The 19,233-nt window shown below is 51.4% G+C and overlaps 2 long non-coding RNA genes across 2 annotated transcripts; one reads left to right on the forward strand and one right to left on the reverse strand.

Annotated features, from left to right (window-relative positions):
• Window positions 1–1,547: 1,547 nt before the first annotated feature.
• On the reverse strand, window positions 1,548–3,801 carry LOC147577763 (uncharacterized). The gene is made up of 2 exons (XR_015254134.1): window positions 2,973–3,801; window positions 1,548–2,816 (listed from the first exon to the last, which is right to left on the reverse strand). It is a non-coding gene; the product is annotated as an uncharacterized LOC147577763 (long non-coding RNA).
• Window positions 3,802–12,315: 8,514 nt separating this feature from the next.
• Window positions 12,316–15,664, forward strand: LOC147577764 (uncharacterized). Its single transcript, XR_015254454.1, has 2 exons — window positions 12,316–12,392; window positions 13,572–15,664. It is a non-coding gene; the product is annotated as an uncharacterized LOC147577764 (long non-coding RNA).
• The last annotated feature ends 3,569 nt before the right edge of the window (window positions 15,665–19,233 follow it).

Here is a 19,233-nt window from a genome sequence, read left to right on the forward strand (position 1 = left end):
CCGAGGTCTTGTGTCTCTCACCACAATACCAGTATTTCTCAAAGTGCAGCTCTCAGACTCTGAGACGGGGCCCGGGAAACCGCGTTTTCAAAGTTCCTGGGGCAGTAATTACACCAAGTGTGAGAACCCTGGCGCCGCACCAGCCTGCCTCTCCCATCAGATGAAGTCAGCGCCGGGAGGCGGGGGGGATTTGAGGGTGCAGCAGAGGACCACCTCCCCAGCGAAAACCACAACTGCTCTGTGTGAATTTCTCCCCAGAGAGCCATTTCTTTGGGTTAAAATACAAATAGTCCTGGAAACACTTGAGACCTTCTTATGAATTAACTCAGGTTTCCCCCTGCCCCGCCCTGGCTAGGAACCATTGCTTGTAAGAAGTCGCTCTATGGGGCGCCTGGGTGGCCGAGTCGGTTAAGCGTCCGACTTCAGCCCAGGTCGTGATCTCATGGTCCGTGAGTTCAAGCCCCACGTCTGGCTCTTTGCTGACAGCTCGGAGCCTGGAGCCTGCTTTGGATTCTGTGTCTCCCTCTCTCTCTGCCTCTCCCCCCCTCGTGCTCTCTCTCTCTCTCTCTCTCTTTCTCAAATAAACATTAAAAAAAAAGAAGTTACTCTGCGAGGTAAGTTTCCGCAGGGAAAACACTAGTCAAGAGTCAAGCCCTCGCCCTGAGAGCTGAAATCCAGCTGGAGACTGCAGGGGGTGACGTCCTGGAGTCAGGAAGGGGCTGAGCATCCTAGGGGGTGGGGGGAAGTGCTCCAAGAAGAAAAAAATACAGCCAGGGGAGGTGGCTGAAACCTCACACATGAGAAAGAACCAGAGTAAAGCCTCAGCCTTACGTACTACCTGTGTGAACTTGCAAAACGTCCTTCATCTCCCCAAGCTTCAAGGTCTCGTCTGTGAAACGGAACTCGTCACAGAATCCACCTGTGGTCAGGCTGCTGTTAAGCATCCAGTGCGTTTGGGTGTACAACGGTGGACATTTAATGATCCCTCACCACACGCCAGAGGCCCTCCTGAGTGCTTTACACACATTAACTCAATCGTCATGACTACCTGACGACATGGTTATTGTTTTACCCGTCTCGTAAGGGAGGGAACGGAGGCACAGAGAGGTAAAGTAACTTGCCCAAGGCTGCAGAGCTGGCTCGTCGGTGCCAGAGCCAACAGCTGACTGTGGATGCGTCTCCTAGGGAGGGCTACAGCGGGAGGAGGGCCACGGGGGAGCCTGTCGAAAGCTGGGGCTCAGGGCAGGGCTCCTGTTGCCCAGGTCCGAGTTCAGGTTGAACGGCAGCCGTAACGATTAAGATCACTACTGAGCCGAAGGGTGGAGGAGAACTCTACCTGTTCTCTCCTTCATCCCCAGATACTAACCCTCCTCCGTGCCCAGAGGAAGACACTGGGTGCTGCCTCCCAGAGCCTAGAGACCCCGGGGTAGCCTCAGCCCCCTCTGCCCCACCCCCCCACACACAATGGGTACCCGTATCTTGGTCGGTTGGTTGTCTCCTTTGCTTTCTTGGTGCATCCTTAAATAAACTGCAGGGTTTCAAAGAGAAAAGGGAACCGGAATTTATTGAGCAGTTATGATGGGCAAGACTCCTTATCCAGCAAATCCACGTGTCTCACGGGGCCTCACAAATTTGTGAAAAAGATCTTACTGTCTCCACTTTACAGGTGAGGAAACCAGGCCTAGGGAGGCTGGATTACTTGCAGCAAACCAGGGGCGTGGTGACACTGAGGACCTTTGTCTGAATCCAAAGCCACTCAGGAGAAGGGAGGGCCAGCAGGAGCTCTGAGATCCAGCCCCCAAAGGTGAAGTTCCCTGTTCCTCGTTCGTTTCTCCCCGTGCTGAGCGTCTCTGAGTGGCTGCTTTATGCCAGGCACCCGATCAGTGACTGTGGCAACCTGGCCTCCGCTCCATTCTGTTCAGCAGGGATGTGGCTCTCTATGAATCGTGAACCCGGAGATGTTTCTGTCCTCCCTAGGCTCTGTGAGGACTGACCCTCGACCCAGAGGCTGCTTCCCAGACACAGGGGGATTCAGCCTCCTCCTGGGAGAATCCAAGCTCTGGGTGTTTCAGGAAATGTCTGACCTGCCAGGTTTCCGTGTGACTGATCAGTTAGAGCCGAGGAAGGGGGGCCAGAGGGGAGGTTTCCCGTCAGCCCAGCTTTTGTCTCTCACATGAGCCCGAGACAGACAAACCACAACCACAGACTCGACCAGCTGTGGAAGCATCGAACAGGAAACCCAGAACATCTGGTGCCCCACTTCCTCTGCAGGCTGTGCAAGTCTGGTGTGTGTGTGTGTGTGTGTGTGTGTGTGTGTGTGTGTGTGTGTGTGTCTGCTGGTGTACAAGTCTGTTTGCTTTCCCACTGTTGTTTAGTGGGACGTGGATGCAGACAGGGCTGGAAACCACAGGCCTTGTGGTGACAGGGGAATCAGACACTCACTCCCCAACCCTTATGGTGCCTCCTCCCTCCCCAGACAGTGACCCAGGACGTGACCCAATCTCCCAGGCCACCCTCCAACACACCGGCACATGTTTAGCTTCAAGACACCATGCACTTGAAGAAAGGGATTTTTTTTTTTTTCCTTTTGGATTAGGTGGTTTTAGAGGAACTTTCTGGGGATGAGGTAGGAGGGTTCTGCCTAAATATAACCTTGCCTCAGCATACAGACCCACAGAGCGCAGAGTCTGGGTGAAAGCTGTTTTTAAAACAATTTGAGGAGAATCTGTGGACGACTTCTGAGGCTGTGTGCTGGTCAGGGGGCTGTTTTCCACCAGCGCCGGTGTCCTCTGTGGACAGCCTGAGGTAGACAGCGACTGAGAAGGGAAGAAACATAAGAAAAGAGAAATAAAGCCCCCTCCCCCAACTGTAGCATGAGGTTTAACTCTTATCAGTCACCTTTAGGAGGTAGGCATTATTATACCTATTTTTCGAAATCATGAAATCAAGATGCAGAGGGGATGTGAATTCACCCAGGATCACTCAGCAGAGCCCAGGCTCAAAATCAAATCTGACCTCTAGCCACATGCTAGATCCTAAATCAACTTCATTCTTTCGACGAACAGTAACAATCTAAACTGTGCCTCGCACACGGTTGATGGCCAACAAATGTTTCTTGAATTAATCAACGAAGGGAGTTCTCATTGCTGGCAGAGACTCTCATCATCACTGCATGCCCGGGGTCAGCACTGCGCGAGACAGAAGCGGCTGCTTCGTAAGTTTCACAACAGTGACACTTCATTTACCCGCAGCTCATCTACTTGGCCAGGTCGACCCTTTGCATCCTAGCTAACAATCTGAAAGAACCACGAGCAGTCAAGAGAAGTCCCAAGCCCTTGAAAGTTCAAATCCTGACTCGGAGAACTTCTGAGGCCCTCAGTCGGAGGGAGTCTGGTTACCCTTCCTTTACAACCAGAGCCTAAAACTTTGCTTGCTCATCTTACAAGCACCGGTCTGGAAAAGGAGATGGCCTGCTACGGAAACTCGCTGGCAAAAGCAATCTGGGAATTCAACTAGCATTTTCGGACTGGTAGGAGGCATTATGGATTCTATGAGGAATGCACCAGCAGACAAGAGGCCGACGAGAAGGGCCTGAATTGGTCTGATTCTCGGATCTGTGCCCTCCAGACAGCTCTGAGAGAGCCAGATGGGACAGCAGCACCTCCGATGGGTTCCCGGGAAAGACTGAGGGCGCAGCAGCGAGCCGCCCTCGACCGCACTCGCTCACGACTAGGTGTTTCGGAGCGACAGACGCCCCAACCTGAGACGACGCCCAGCCGCCTTCACATCTGCAGGTCGGCGGGGCCCTCCTCCGAGCCGGGATGACGTCACTCAAGCGGCGCGGGGGCGTGACGTCATCCGAGCGCGCCTCCCGCGGGGCCGACGCCCTGAGCGCAGACTGGCAAAGGCGTTGCTGTGGAGACGGTGCGTCGGGCACCGCCCCCGAGACGGGATTGGAGGAAGACAGGTCAGCTGCTTTGGTGCTGCTCCCAAAGAGCGCGGAGGCCTGGTGCGGCGCTCGCGGCGCGGGTTCCTATGGCAACCCGGACGCTGTCACGCGCCCTGGGGGCGGGCGATTCCCGGGAACCCCCAAAGCGAGAGTCAGAGCCCAGAGTGCAATTTGAGAGACTTTTTTCACCTAAGGTAGTAAACATCGGATGTGCCTCTGGCCCGAATAATGTAGAAATTCAAACTGCCCTAGACTGGATCCCGTGCAGGGCTGGAGGCCCCGTGAGGCTTAAATTTATCGCTGAAGCCGCGTCGGGTGAGAAGCAGAATCTGACCCAGGAGACTTAGCGCCAAGAGTGGCCAAACCTTTTTAGCCTCGGTTTCTCCTCAACGAGATCTTTCCCATAAGCATATAACATATATCATTTCTTCCTAAGAAAACCTTTTGATAACTCTACTTCTCCCTGTAGCTCCCAGCTCACCTGTCTCCTTTTTTTCCGAATATCGAAGCTCCTGAAAAGAATGTCTATATTCGCGTCTCTAGCTCTCTTCCCACTGTACCCTCTCCCGGCACGCTGTTTCTTCTTATCTGCTCTGTCAGCAACATTTGAAACAGTTATCACGCTCTCCTGCATCAGACACTTTATTCACTTAGCTGGTGGGACCGTACTCTCGGGTTTTTTTTGCAGCATCCCTGGCTCCTAGTTCCCCACCTCATTTGCTGGTTCCTCCTCTTTGCCCGGACCTCTAAATGTAGCAGTGCCCCCCTGGGACTGGCTCCTTGACCTTCTCTCTCTTTTCACTTAATATCTTAAGTGATTTCATTTAGTTTCATGACTTTAAAGACCGTCCCTTTTGGCTGATGAGAGCCTGGTCCTCTCCCCTGAACCTCCATACTTGGATATACAACGACCTAGTTAGCATCAAAACTTGAATGCCTAGTAGGCAAGCTCAAACTCATATTTAGAGCGAAATTCCTGGGCTTTCCCACCCAAAGCTGCTCTACCTGTGTTCTTTGTAACACAGCTTCTCAGGCTCCAAACCTTGAGTACCCTTCACCCCACATTCAACCTGTCCTATTGGTAAATCCTATTGGCTTTTTCTTCAAAAAGACTGACACCATCTTGGACCAAGCCCCCATCATCTCTCACACGGATTATTGTAATGGCCTCCTCACTGACCTCCTAGATTCAGCCTTCCGCCCTCTCCTCCTCAGCCTGGGTTCCCATGACAGCCTGAGTAATTCTGTTAAAAGTCACATCATGGGGCTCCTCTGTGAAGACCTTCCAAAGACTCCCTTCTCGCTGAGGGAAAGGCAAAGTTTTACCATGGCCAGAAATGTCCTGTACCACCAGGTTCCTGGAACCTGGCTGAGCCCCTCTCCTGATTGTGACTCCATTGCTCTCTTTACTCCAGCCACATGGGTCATTTTCCAGGCTTATTTGTTTCTGGGACACTGAACTTGCTTTTACCTCTGCAAGGAACTTGTCCTCAGATATCCCCAGGGCTCCCTCTCTCACCTCCTTCAAGGCTTGGCTCAAACATTCCTTATTCAGAAAGCCCTTCTGTAATCTCCTGATTTTATTTTTTTTTTCAACGTTTATTTTTGGGACAGAGAGAGACAGAGCATGAACGGGGGAGGGGCAGAGAGAGAGGGAGACACAGAATCGGAAACAGGCTCCAGGCTCTGAGCCATCAGCCCAGAGCCCGACGCGGGGCTCGAACTCACGGACCGCGAGATCGTGACCTGGCTGAAGTCGGACGCTTAACCGACTGCGCCACCCAGGCGCCCCTAACCTCCTGATTTTAAACGACTGGTCTGACTCCCCAGTCCCTCATTCTCACTGGGCTCCGTTGCGTTTATTGCCTTCCAATATACCGTATAATTTAATTATCTCATTTGATGTCCTGCTCCATGGGAAGGCAGCGATCTTGTCTCTCTTGTCATTGCTGGGTTCTCACTTCCTAGACAGAAGCTGGCATGTGAGAGGTGCTCAGTAAGTGTCTATTGAGTGAATAGATACATTTCAAAATTGGACAGTTAGGGACTGAGGAAAAGAGGAATGTAGTGGAGGAAACTGACAAACCCTACCTCAGCCAGGTGATTAAGATTCAAAAAAAAATTTTTTTTTAAATCAGAATGTCATGTAGTGGTTAAGAGCCAGAGCTATAGGGGGTTGGGGTTGTGACCTTTAGGAAATTTAACCTTTCTGAGCCTCAATATCCTCCTTTTTAATGTTGGCAAAACAATACTTCGGTTTCACCCAACGATGTGGAACCCCTCCTATATGAGCAGCAAGCACTGTGCTCGTGGCTGGAACATGCTGGAGAACCTGATTGCACAGGTGTCCTTGCTCCCCTGGAGTGCGGATCCTGAGGAAGGTGTACAGACAATAACCATATAATCATCCAAATAATGATTATTCACAAAGTGTGACAAGTGTGAAGGTGGAAAGCCATCTAGTGCTGAAGCAGGGGAGGGGTGGGGAAGAGCACCCCCGAGGGAATGACTTCTTAATTGTATTAGTCAGCTCAGGCTGCTATAACAAAATACCACGGGCTAGAGGGCTTAACCAACTCTATCCTGAGTCCTGGGAGATAGAAGTCCAAGATCGAGGTGTCGGCAAGTCAGACTGGATTAGGGCCCACCCTAATGGCCTCATTTAAACACAGTCACCTTGGGGCGCCTGGGTGGCGCAGTCGGTTAAGCGTCCGACTTCAGCCAGGTCACGATCTTGCGGTCCGTGAGTTCGAGCCCCGCGTCAGGCTCTGGGCTGATGGCTCGGAGCCTGGAGCCTGTTTCCGATTCTGTGTCTCCCTCTCTCTCTGCCCCTCCCCCGTTCATGCTCTGTCTCTCTCTGTCCCCAAAATAAATAAACGTTGAAAAAAAAATTAAAAAAAAAAAAAAGAAACACAGTCACCTCACTAAAGGTCCGGTCTCCAAATATAGTCACATTCTGAGGTGCTGGGGGGTGGGGGGGGGGAGAGGTAGTTAGGGGTTTTGCACATGAATCGGGGGGAGGGGAAGCACAATTCATCTCAGGGCATTGATTAAGACCCAAAGGATGCACAGGAAGGAGAGAGGGGATAACGGGAACCTTCCAGGCAGAGGAAAGAATCTGTGTAGAAACTCTATGGCTGGAAAGAGTGTGAGGAGTTGGAAGAAATGGCGGGCCCCGTGTGCCTTGAGCTCAGAGTGAGGGGTCTTGGTAGGAGACACACTGGGCGTTGGGCGAGCAGAATGGGCAGGGCGCTGAAGGCCACGAGGTCTGTTACTGGTGACGTGACGAGTTGTCTTATGAAAGGGTCACTCTGACCACCAGTGTGTTGGAGGAAGGCGACTCCCAGCTCCAGAGCTTTGTGACTTCCGGTGAGCATCTCTGACTTCCGGTGAGCATCTGGCACTTACGGCTCAGTAAAGAGTTAACGAGGAGTATTTTGGGGGGTGCCTCGGCGGCTCAGTCGGTGGCTCTTGATTTCAGCTCAGTCGTGGGCTTGAGGTTTGTGAGTTCGAGCCCCATATTGGGCTCTGCATTGACAGCACAGAGCCTGCTTGGGATCCTCTCTCCCTCTCTCTCTATTCCTCCTCCTCTCTTGCTCTCTCCCTCAAAATACATTTATTTATTTTTTTAATTTATTTTGAAAGAGAGAGCATGAACAGGGTGAGGGAGGGGCAGAGGGAGAGGGAGAGAGGGGATCTGAAGTGGGCTCCACGCTGACAGCAGAGAGCCCGAGGTGGGGCTTGCACTCACAAACCGTAAGATCATCACCTGAGCTGAAAACAAGAGTCAGGTGCTTAATGGAGCCACTCAGGTGTCCCTAAAGTTTATGTATTTTTAAGTAATCTCTACACTCAACATGGGGCTTGAACCCATGACCCCAGGATCAAGAGTCACATGCCCTACTGAGTGCCCCTCACATTGAAAGTTTCAGATGAGGGGCGCCTGGGTGGCTCAGTCGGTTAAGCATCCGACTTCAGCTCAGATCATGATCTCATGGTTCATGGGTTCAAGCCCTGTGTCAGATTGATTCTGTGTGTGTGTGTGTGTGTGTGTGTGGCCCTCCCCCGTTTGTGCTCTATCTTTCAAAAATAAATAAACATCGGGGCGCCTGGGTGGCGCAGTCGGTTAAGCGTCCGACTTCAGCCAGGTCACGATCTCACGGTCCATGAGTTCGAGCCCCGCGTCGGGCTCTGGGCTGATGGCTCGGAGCCTGGAGCCTGTTTCCGATTCTGTGTCTCCCTCTCTCTCTGCCCCTCCCCCGTTCATGCTCTGTCTCTCTCTGTCCCAAAAATAAATAAACGTTGAAAAAAATAAATAAATAAATAAATAAATAAATAAATAAATAAACATCAAAAAAATAAAAGTTTCAGATGAAATTAACACAAAGGAGAAAAAGTATAGATGAAGCAGTGGAACGCTTACCCAGTACGCCTGTCTACTGGAAGCCAAAATACAGTGGAAACGATTTGGTGAGAAGAAACACACATCGTTTATTTCTTTTCTCCAAGTTCAGCCAAAACCTTCCCTTAGGTGTACCTCTGGGGAACCAGTACACAGCAGGTACTCCTAAAAGATTTGGGGTGAGGGGCGCCTGGGTGGCTCAGTCGGTTAAGCAGCTGACTTCGGCTCAGGTCATGATCTCGCGGTCCATGAGTTCGAGCCCCGCGTCAGGCTCTGTGCCGACAGCTCAGAGCCTGGAGCCTGTTTCAGATTCTGTGTCTCCCTCTCTCTGACCCTCCCCCGTTCATGCTCTGTCTCTGTCTCAAAAATAAATAAACGTTAAAAAAAATTAAAAAGAAAAAAAGATTTGGGGTGAAGGGGATGGTCAGGCCCTCGGTAAGAGTGGCATTAGAGGGGTGGCAAGAGGGTTTCTCACTTTATTTCTAGAATTCGGTGTCAGGAAGCAGAAGCTGGTGTGACCACCCACCCACCTTCAACCTGAGTGGTGACTCCACCCTTTGAGGATTTAATGCAGCAAAGATCCCCCCTGCCTCTTTGCACTGGAAGGAAGCAAGGCAAGCATTTCATCCCAATGGCTAAAGAGCAATGACTACCCTCTTCGACACCCTGGACAGAGGGCCATCTGCCAGCGATGGGGAATGTACAAGGCAGCCAGCCCATCCTAATTTTTAACAGAATTAATTGTTAGGATCTGCTGTATACTATGAAGCCACATCTGTCTCTCGTAAGTCCTGGCCTGGCCTTCAGGAGCCACAAGGACCCCCATTCTTCCTCCTTGCGGCGCCAAGGGTTCGACAATACCTGTGTGGCACCCTTCGGAGGCACCAAGACTTCTGCTCCCAAACTGATCACACCCCTCCAAAAGCGTTCCCAACGGTGCTCTTATGAATATTCCTGTCCATAAACCTTTGCATACCTGTCTTTGGATACATTTCTGCCAACCAAGCTGTTGGGCCAAATGGTACATTCTGTAGCTTTTGCTGTATATTTCCAGATCAGTTTCCAGCAAGGGTGCTTTTGTCTACACGCCCACAAGTGGTTTACGAGAGAGAACCTCTTTCCCCACACCCTAGCCACCAAATTGGGGAATTTTAATTCTTTTAATCACTGCCAATCTGATAAAAAGAAAATGATTATCTCATGGTTGCTTCAATTTGCATCTCTTTGATTATGGGTGAGGTTGGACATGTTTTCCAACCACATCCTATACTTCTGCAATCTAGTTTTGGAGCTAAATGCAGGCCCTTACAAGTATTCCAGTTAAATTTTATCTTGTTGGATTCCACCAATCATTCTTTCCTGGTGAGATCATTTGGATCCTGATTCTGTAATTCCAACATGTTGGCCTTCCCTCCCCGTCTTGTGCTATTTGCACAGTTGATAAGCAGTTATCTTTGGCTTCATCCAAGTTGTTGATAGAATGTTGAGGGGTTTAGGGCCAAGGACAGAACTGTTTGGCAAACTGCTAGAGAGAGCCCTGGGAGGACACCGTCCCATCTGCTGTTAAGATGCCACCTCCCATGCCCAGGAGCCACCGGCAGTGGATGGACCCCTCACCTGGGACACAAGGCCAGGAACAGATTCCAAGCCTGGACGCTAATTAGCTGTGTGGCCTTAAGCAAGTGGCGTCACCTTAGGGGCACCCAGGGGGCTCACTTGGTTAAGCGTCTGACTCTTGATTTCGGCTCAGGTCATGATCTCATCGTTTGTAGGATCGAGCCCCACATCGGGCTCTGCGCTGACAGTGCAAAGCCTGCTTGGGATCCTCTCTCCCTCTCTCTCTCTGCCCCTCCTCTGCTTGTGCACGTGCCTCCTCTCGCAAACTAAATAAACTTTAAAAAATAAATTTTAAAGAGTGGTGTCATCAATGTGCCACATGATTATCTAATGGCCCTTCAAGGTCTAGCAGCCTTTTTGTCACTATTTTGTCCACAAGAGGGTTTTTTTAATGATTATTTTTGAGAGAGAGTGAGTGAGCAGGGCAGAGAGAGAGGGGACAGAGGATCTGAAGCGGGCTCTGTGCTGACAGCAGAGAGCCCGATGCGGGGGCTTGAATTCACGAACGTGAGATCATGACCTGAGCCAAAGTCGGACGCTTAACTGACTGAGCCACCCAGGTGCTCCTCCGTAAGTTTCTCGAGACACTGTGAAACGATTGTCAGAAGTCATTGCACTGTGGCAAAGTGCTCACCCAATTCACCAACCTAGTGAGAAACATTCCCTCAATAGTCAATATTGACCCTTATGATCACCCTTTCTAAATGCTGGGCAAACATTCCTTTGATTACCTGCTCTAAAATTTTGTGTTTTGCCCATCATCAAAACTAAGCTCACAGGCCTTCAGTTTATCCAGTTTTTCCCCCCTCCCTCCATGATTTCTCAAAGTACCCTGAGACAGCAGGGGCGCTGGGTGGCCTAGTCGGTTGAGTGTCCCACTGTTGATCTCGGCTCAGGTCATGATCTCACAGTTCATGAGTTCGAACCCCGAGTCGGGCTCTGTGCTGACAGCGTGGAGCCTGCTTGGGATCCTCCCTCCCCTCCCTCTCTCTCTGCCCCTACCCTCCTCGTGCTCTCTTTCAAAATAAGTAAATAAACTTTTTTTAAAAAGTACCCTGGGAAAGCAGAGGCGCTCGCTGCCCCAGCTTGTCAGATCTGTCACCCTGGTCCAGTTTTCTTTCATATCGCGAAGGAGCGAGTCCCTGGGACTGCCTCCTCCCCTCCCAGCTCGGACAGAGGGCCCAGGGTATCGGGAGCAGAGTTAATAAACAGCTGGGACAGCATTCAGAGGAAACGGTTTGAATGGCTTCGTTTGAGGAGGGCCTTCGTGAGACTGAAAAATGCCAACCACTCTCATCATTAGGGGAAGAAACAGCTCCGTGGGCCTGTGCGAGGGACCTCCGGCTATCCAACTCGGGGCCGAATGCAGAAAATAAGCATCAGCAGAACTGTCTACAAACCAAATGATGACACCCCTTTGTTTGAGTTACTTCAAAATCAAAAATCAGACAAGACTATTCCAAGAAAGAAACGCTAAACATTAACCCCGTGTAACCAACGTAAGGGACAAAGTGAATCAGTGATGATTCTGGTCACTTGGCTTCTGATTGCCACTGGACCTGGGATGCGGTTAATTGACTTACCCCTCTTAAATGTACCCCTAAATTACCTACAACTATGGCCATCCGGTGTTTTCTGTGCTGGCTCATTCAGGCTAGTAATAAACAGTGAACAATGATAACAAGGGCAGAGACGATACTTAACCTCTTCTGGGAACCAGGCGCTGTTGTAAGTGCTTTGCATGAACTAACCCTTCCATCCCCACAGCTCCCCTGGAGGGAGGTGCTGTTTTCACTCATGATGCTTCACAGATGATGAGATGGAGGCGCAGAAGCGAGTTGAAGTGACCTGCCCAAGGTCACCCACCTTGTCACCGGCAGAGCCAAGGCCGGGAACTCAGGCAGCCTGGCTCCTCCCCCATCCGCCTCCGCTGCCTCTGCAAGTAAATGAGGAAAAGGAAGGAACCGCCGTCCGGAATCATTTCTCCCCCAGATCATGAACTAAAACTGCTTCGCAAACGGTGGTCTCAACAACCATGGGGGTCGCAAACCCCCCCGCTTTCAACGGCGGGAAAAGGAAGGCGCAAGGCGGAAAGGGGGTCGGGGGCATGGTCAAGGGCACGGAGAGCCTGTAGCCTGGGCGCACAGACTGTCGCCACAGTGAGTGCCTGCGACCCCGAAGTGGCACGTGCGGACAGAGACTGTAGCCACGCCCACTTCATGAAGCCGGACCTGCGCAGCCCCCATCCGGTCCTCCAGTAACGGAATTACGAGACCTAGTGCGGTAACCGCTGGCGCACGCGTGCTGCCGCAGCCCCGGCCAACGCCCCCCCGCCCCCCCCCCCCCCCCAGCTCCCAGTATTGTCTTCCGGTTGCTAGACGACGCCGCTTTCCAGTACATTATTCGGAATATAAAAACTAAAATGTAAGTAAAGCATTTTAATACAGATCATTTCAACCGCAACGAGGCAATTGGCCCCTGATTAAATTGGCGAGGAAAGGTAATGAACTCATTCCGATCGACATATTTAGGGACCCTCTTGCCAAATCCAATTGGCAGCTTCATAATTATGGAAACATCCATGTTATTTCCACTCAACCGGGGCTCGGCCTGCCGGTATCTGATTCAATGTTTACTTCGTGAATGAGGTCAGTCCCCGGCACAGCTGGGGTTTTAGCCAAGGAACCAGAGCTGCTCGTCAGCAGACAGCGTTCCCACTAGAATCTGACCATCGTTGTCTGGGCTTCCAGGATAACCTGGGTGAGCCGCGCTCTCTGGCATTTCTGGGGCCTGGCTCTTCTCCCTGCTCTGCTAGTGGTTCCCGGGGAATCAGTCAGAGCCCGGGCTGCGGCCTGGGCATGATGAGATCACGTCCAAGTTTCCCACAGCCCAGCAATTCGCTCTGACTTGCCCCCCCCCCCCCCCCCCCCCCCCGGATTGCAACATCTCGACCATTCCGAGCTTCAGACCTGCCAGGAAACGGGGTAGGGTTTTGTTTGTTTGTTTGTTTGGGGGTTTTGTTTGTTGTTTTCTGTTTTCTGTGTTTTGGGTTTTTTTTTTTTTAAGTATTTATTCCAGGATGGCTCCATTTGTGGGGTGCGAGAGTGACTCAGAGTGCCTTGCGAGCCACCTCCAAAGGTAACTATGTCCCACAGGCCGGCGCGTCCTCTGCGCCAACTCCCCACCCTGGTAAAAACAAAAACAAAAGCTCACGAGGGCTCCAAACACCCACTTGAAGAACACGCGCTTATGGAGTGGTGTTCTCCAAGGGCACGCAAGCTGCCGGGAAGGCCGCCGAGGGCAGAAAGGAAAGCGAGTTCTGCGCTGTTGCGTGGGGCAGAGAAGGAGCGTGTGCTCGACGTCTCGAGAGGCTCCTTCTCAGCCTGGCAGCGATTTCTTGATCTTAGAGCCTAAGGTCCTAGGAAGCTTAGAGATGGTGATTTGGTTTGGATCCCCACATAATCGTGGGCATCATATACCAAACAGTTTTGCCTAGCAAGATCGGGGGGGGGGGGGGCGCACCGGGAGATGATTTGAGAACTGGATAGATACAAAGGCAGATTCAATAAAGACGCTTCCTCTTTCTCGACGTTGACAAAGCAGGGGATGTGTCACATGGCACCTTCGCCTCTCCTATCGGCGGGGCCGACGGCTGCTGACGCAGACGGAAGAGAAACTCGGAGGAGATACCGTCCCAGATGTAAAGGGGTGAACTCCCTCTTCCTCTGACCTCGACAGAAGTCCGAGGAGGAAGACTCAACTCTCTCTTATCTAAAGGGTGAGTCCAGCTGCCACGAGAGATTTCGAAACCTCTCTCCCCACGCAGGGGTGGACATCCCCACGGGGTCCAGAGAGCCCGCCCGAGTGCAGTTCAGGTCGCTTCTCTTACACGCTCTCCTCAAGCGCACAACCTGTCCCAGACCCGAGATGCTCCCGTCACCTACCCAATACCCCCCCCCCCGCCCCCACTTCTGGGGCTTGCCTTCAACTTGTTTCATCCTTCGCTGTCACAGTTGTCACCTTACCACCTGCACGACTTTTCCCTTGAATCTCCTTCTGGCCGGTTTGGAAGATGGGGCCCTAAACGAAGTTCACGCTTTCCCTCTCTCCGGCCCGTGGTCTGTGCTCCTCGGCTGCAGCCACGCTGGCTGAACGCACCAGGCGCACGTCCGCCTCAGGGCCTTGGCGCGTGCTGTTCCCCCCACCACGAGCGCTCTGTGTCACCCACATGGCTCCCTCACTCCCTTCCTCGGGGTCTTTACCCACACGCCCACTCATCAGTGAGCTGTCCCCCACCACTCTCTTCGGAGCTCCCGCCCACGCGTGGTTTCCCACGAGCTTATCTCCCCCTTGTCTCCTTCCTTATCTGCCTCGCCCACTGGAATGCCAGCTTCACGCGGGCAGGGACTTCTGACTCTCTCTGTCCTCTGTCACAGCCCGGTGCCCACAGCGGCGCTCAGCGTATCCACGCCGCGAGAGTTACTGGGCGTTCGCGGCTCGCCTGCGATTGAGGAATTCTCCGTTCCTCAAGCTGAAGGCCGCTTCGTGCCTCCTGGGCCCTCGGAGAGATCGGAGGAGTTGGGCCAAGGCCTCCCTCCCTCCCTCCTCCTCCTCACCGCCCTTTTGAGGCTGTATATTCTGCTTCCCCGACAGACGCAGGAAAGTGGGGTCGTTCTAGAGGGAGACGGAGCCTTCCCCGATTTAGGAACACAGGTGTTGGCTCCGCCGGGGCCAAAGACTCCCGCGTCTCTAGGAGCTCCTAGGAGGAAATTCATCTGACATGTGCTCACCCTCCCTGGTGGGGAACGGGGCTGTGGGCGAGGCAGCCCATGCGGGCAGGCGGCCCTTACACAGGCTTTCCAGAAAGAGCTGGAAAGCAGATACCCGAGCCACAGGAAAAAGAATGACCTCTTGCAGCCAAGAGCCTGACTGGAAAGTCCGCGTAAAGGACACCTGGAGGAAGTGGGGGGCTCCATCACCTCCTCCGCCCGCCGGTAACCCTTTCTTCCTCACTCAGCCGCCCCGCACATCCACCTTCCCGGAGGCTCACCCCATCTTTGCCGTTCGAAAGCTCACTGGGTTCTCCCAACACATCAGAGCTTTTTTTTTTTTTTTCTTTTCCCTTTTTCTTTTCTTTTCTTTCTTTTTTTTTTTTTTTTTTTTTTTTCATCTTGTTTGAAAAGCCTTTTGTGAGGTTGGGAGTGACCCAAAAGTCGCCTCTCTATTCCTGTCTGAGGAGAGAGTATTTCCAGATCGGAGGCGCGGTCTGCAGGGCCCGGGCCAGGCGTCCATGAATACCGGATTATGCCTCCTACCCCAGTCTCCTAAGCGTGTGCCAGCCACAGTTCCAGAATGAACCATAAGCGGAGAAAAAAAAAATTTTTGTGAATCAAGAGGTTTATTATTTTCTCCCAGTAAGGATTTTGAAACCCAGATTTCCACATTTTTAAGGGTTTGATGTCATAAAATTCCCATGTATGATTACATTTTAAAAAACAGACTCATTGTGTGTGTGTGTGTGTTGGAACGTAAGAGGTCTAGCATACAACTCAGAAAATGAATTCCTAAACCCAGAGTTTGAAAGGCACAGACACAACGGGCCATCGAGCTGGGCATCTGCTACAACAAATCCATGGGATGTTAAGTCTGTTGTCCTGGAACCATCTGGAAATTAAATGTTCGTCTTCTGAAAAGAACCGGGACCTCCAAATGTTGTTGTTACTCTGAATGCTGTGTAAGCAGGTTTCTATTTAAAACTTTCACACTGGCTACTTGAGTATTTCTTGTTCTCGGAAGGGTACCCTCTATACCTCTTGGATTCTTTTCCACCTTCCCTTTTCCATGTTAATTTGGCTTAATCCCACCTGCTGGCACGAAGGGAAAGATATTTATAAACATCATCTATAGGGGCGCCTGGGTGGCTCAATCAGTTAAGCCTCCGACTTTGGCTCAGATCATGATCTCACGGTCCGTGAGTTCAAGCCCCGTGTTGGGCTCTGTGCTGACGGCTCAGATCCTGGAGCCTGCTTTGGATTCTGCCTCCCCCTCTCTCTGCCCCTCCCCTGCTTGCACTCTGTCTCTCAAAAGTAAGTCGATATTTTAAAATTCTATATATAGGGGCGCCTGGGTGGCGCAGTTGGTTAAGCGTCCGACTTCAGCCAGGTCACGATCTCGCGGTCCGTGAGTTCGAGCCCCGCGTCAGGCTCTGGGCTGATGGCTCAGAGCCTGGAGCCTGTTTCCGATTCTGTGTCTTCCTCTCTCTCTGCCCCTCCCCTGTTCATGCTCTGTCTCTCTCTGTCCCAAAAGTAAAAATAAACGTTGAAAAAAAAAAAATTAAAAAAAAAATAAATAAATAAAATTCTATATATAAAAAAAGTCTCCTTTAAAGGAGCTGGGGAGTTGTGTGGTCTTTCACCTTTGCTGCTGCAACCAGACTTAGGCGGAGACCAGACAGTCCTCCAGCAGTGAGGGGTGGAGAGGGCCTGGGAGACGGGGAGGAAAGAGTGTGTCCCTGCCTTTATGTTAAAGAGAAGGCAAGACATTGCCCAACACAGTTACACCTTAGCAGACTTCTCTAGCAAGGCCCTTGGATGCCCCCTTGGGTCCCAGGGTGCCTAATCTAAATAAACTCCAGATCTGTCAACACTGGCTTGGGGCCGGGAAACCAGACCAAACCCTCGGTCTTTCTTATTGTCTAAATTGTCTAGATCCAAAGTCCTCCTAGTCCTAATTATGGACTGAGAAGCAGTGAAGCCCAGACACTCCAGGGACTGTGGATTTTGTTCCTCTGTTTATTTCCCTAATTGTGTAAAACTTCTCACTTCGGGTCTTCGGAGGGCCCTCCGCCCTGTTTCCTCCTCCTCCTCCTCTCCTCTCCTCTTGGGCACCGCCAGTGTTGAGGGCAGGAGCAGCCCGGGGTGACATCGGCGGGGACAGAAGCGTGCTGGGGCAGACCCGCCGTGCCCATGAACAAGACAGCACTGTGTACAGAGGCTTTTCAGGGCGGTTTCGCAGATACGGGGATGTTGGACAGCGAGGAACAGAGAAATTCCAGAGATTTTTCACGTGCAAGCGGATATTTCCTTTGAGAGTTTCTAGACTAAATAATACTCCTTGTGTCTAAGGGACGGTGGATACTGCTGACCTGGCAATGTTCTCTGTGCGCGGGGAGAGGCAGAGGAAAGTGAAGTTGCCTGAGTAAATGTCTTTACTTAGACGAATATTGGGGCTGTTCTCCCTCTGCCTGACGCGACATCCACTTCAAATACGGAGGAAGAACCTGTTGGCAGATCTCGGGCATAAAACGGGCCGGACTTCTAAGAATAAATATACCCGGGGCTCCCTATTCACCATTTTCACATGCCCCGGCCTCTGACAACCACCGACCCTTTTACTGCCTCCGTAATTTTGCCTTTTCCAGAATGTTCTCTGAGATCACATCGTGTGTTGCCTTTTGAGGCCGGCTTGTTTCACTTAGTATTATGCATCTGAGTTTCCCCCATGTCTTTGCAGGGCTTGATAGCTCATCAGCTTTGAGTACTAAATAACATCCCATCATCTGGATGTAGCCATGTTCGTATGCATTTAATGCCAGGCTGTCTAATGGGGGCGATATTATTTATTAATAACTGGCATTATAACAAAATCTACGATATGACGAAAGCAAGACTTAGCTTAAATAGAACCACCTCTGTATCAGCCCTATTAATAGGAAGGCTGTTATTATTATTATCTTTCTGGTTGAAGTAAGTAAACCGAGACCCGGAGAGAAGCTGTCTTACACGTGGCAGATAGGTCAGTGAAGGGAGAGACCTATAAAGGGACCGAAGAGTCTAGAATCCCAGCCATTTGCTCTATGACAGATCAGAGCATATTGTACTGGGTTGTGTTTATGTTTTAAGTTTAGATGGCGGGGGGGAGGGGTGGGGCGGACACCTGTTCCCAGCTCCTCAGGCTGACATGCAGAGGGGATCTTTAGGGGTGCACTCCTTGCTTCTCTCCCTCCCCCCCCCACCCCATACACCCCTCCTCCCCCCTGTTCCTCTCCCAAGGGAGGCGGAGCTACGTTCCCACTTGGGCGGATGGGGAGGAACGGCGCATGGGAGTATCCCCCTCGCTCCCCCCCGGGATCTCCTGGCTGCCGAGAAAGTGCCAGGCAGTGGCACCACGGGACAGGAGGCATCGGCCCGTCTGCGTCAGGAGTGCGACGTTAGCAAGGCCACTTGCCCACAGACCTCATGACACCGGCATCCACATCTCCATTTTCTCCGACGCCTGCACCTCATTGCTGATCCTGATTTCAGTGGGGAGGATGCCCCCCACCCCCCCCCCAAAAAATGTAATAATGCCATCACGGATAGATTTTAAAAGGCTCTCATCACGTTATCATCCGGATTCTTTCCGGCAGCAAAGTGTCTCTACCATCATGGAGTCCGGTAACTTTGAGGCTATTGCAGGCCTGAAAGACAATATTGAGTAAACCGAAGTAGTAACTTAAACGTTGAACGCACCAGCCGGAGCGTGTAGCCAGCCGGCTTCCAGGGAATCACATGATCCCCCAGAGAAATCGGACCGAAAAACGAATTTTAGACCAGAAATTCAACTACTTGCAGCCTGTCCAACAATTCTACCTAGAAAGGTCTGCTCAGAGGGGCGCCCGGGAGGCTCATTCGGTTAAGTGTCAGACTTCGGCTCAGGTCATCTCACGGCTGGTGAGTTGGAGCCCCGCCTCGGGCTCTGTACTGATGGCTCAGAGCCTGGAGCCTGCTTCGCATTCTGTGTCTCCCTCTCTCGCTGACCCTCCCCTGCTTGCATTCTGTCTCTCTCAAAAGTAAATAAACATTAAAACTTTAAAAACAATTTTTAAAAATTTAGAAAGGTCTACACAGATACATAGAACCAATTTCAGACTAAAACAAGTACTAAGAAAATATTTCTATAATAAAGTAAAAATAAAATAATAAAAACAAAGAGTAAGGCTATCTCCCATTTTTTGTCAGGTGTTCCAAAGAACCTTGCTCTTCTCTCTTAATGGCTTGATACACATATTCACACCTCGAAGTCCTTTCCCGCTACATCCAGGTCACTGTGCAACATCCGAATTTTCCGGAGCCAAGGTCGAAACACCACAACTTACTACTACGGATGGCGAGAGTCAAAAGTGTAACGTCCACGTGTCTGACTCCACAGGGACCATACAGGAATCAGGACAGAATCTAATTTGCCCACGTCCAATGCCTTATCTATGTGGCATCATTCGTGAGAA

This window comes from Puma concolor, chromosome C1 (genome assembly GCF_028749965.1).
Source record: "Puma concolor isolate L17-30 chromosome C1, mPumCon1.1.hap2, whole genome shotgun sequence".
Taxonomy (NCBI): domain Eukaryota; kingdom Metazoa; phylum Chordata; class Mammalia; order Carnivora; family Felidae; genus Puma; species Puma concolor.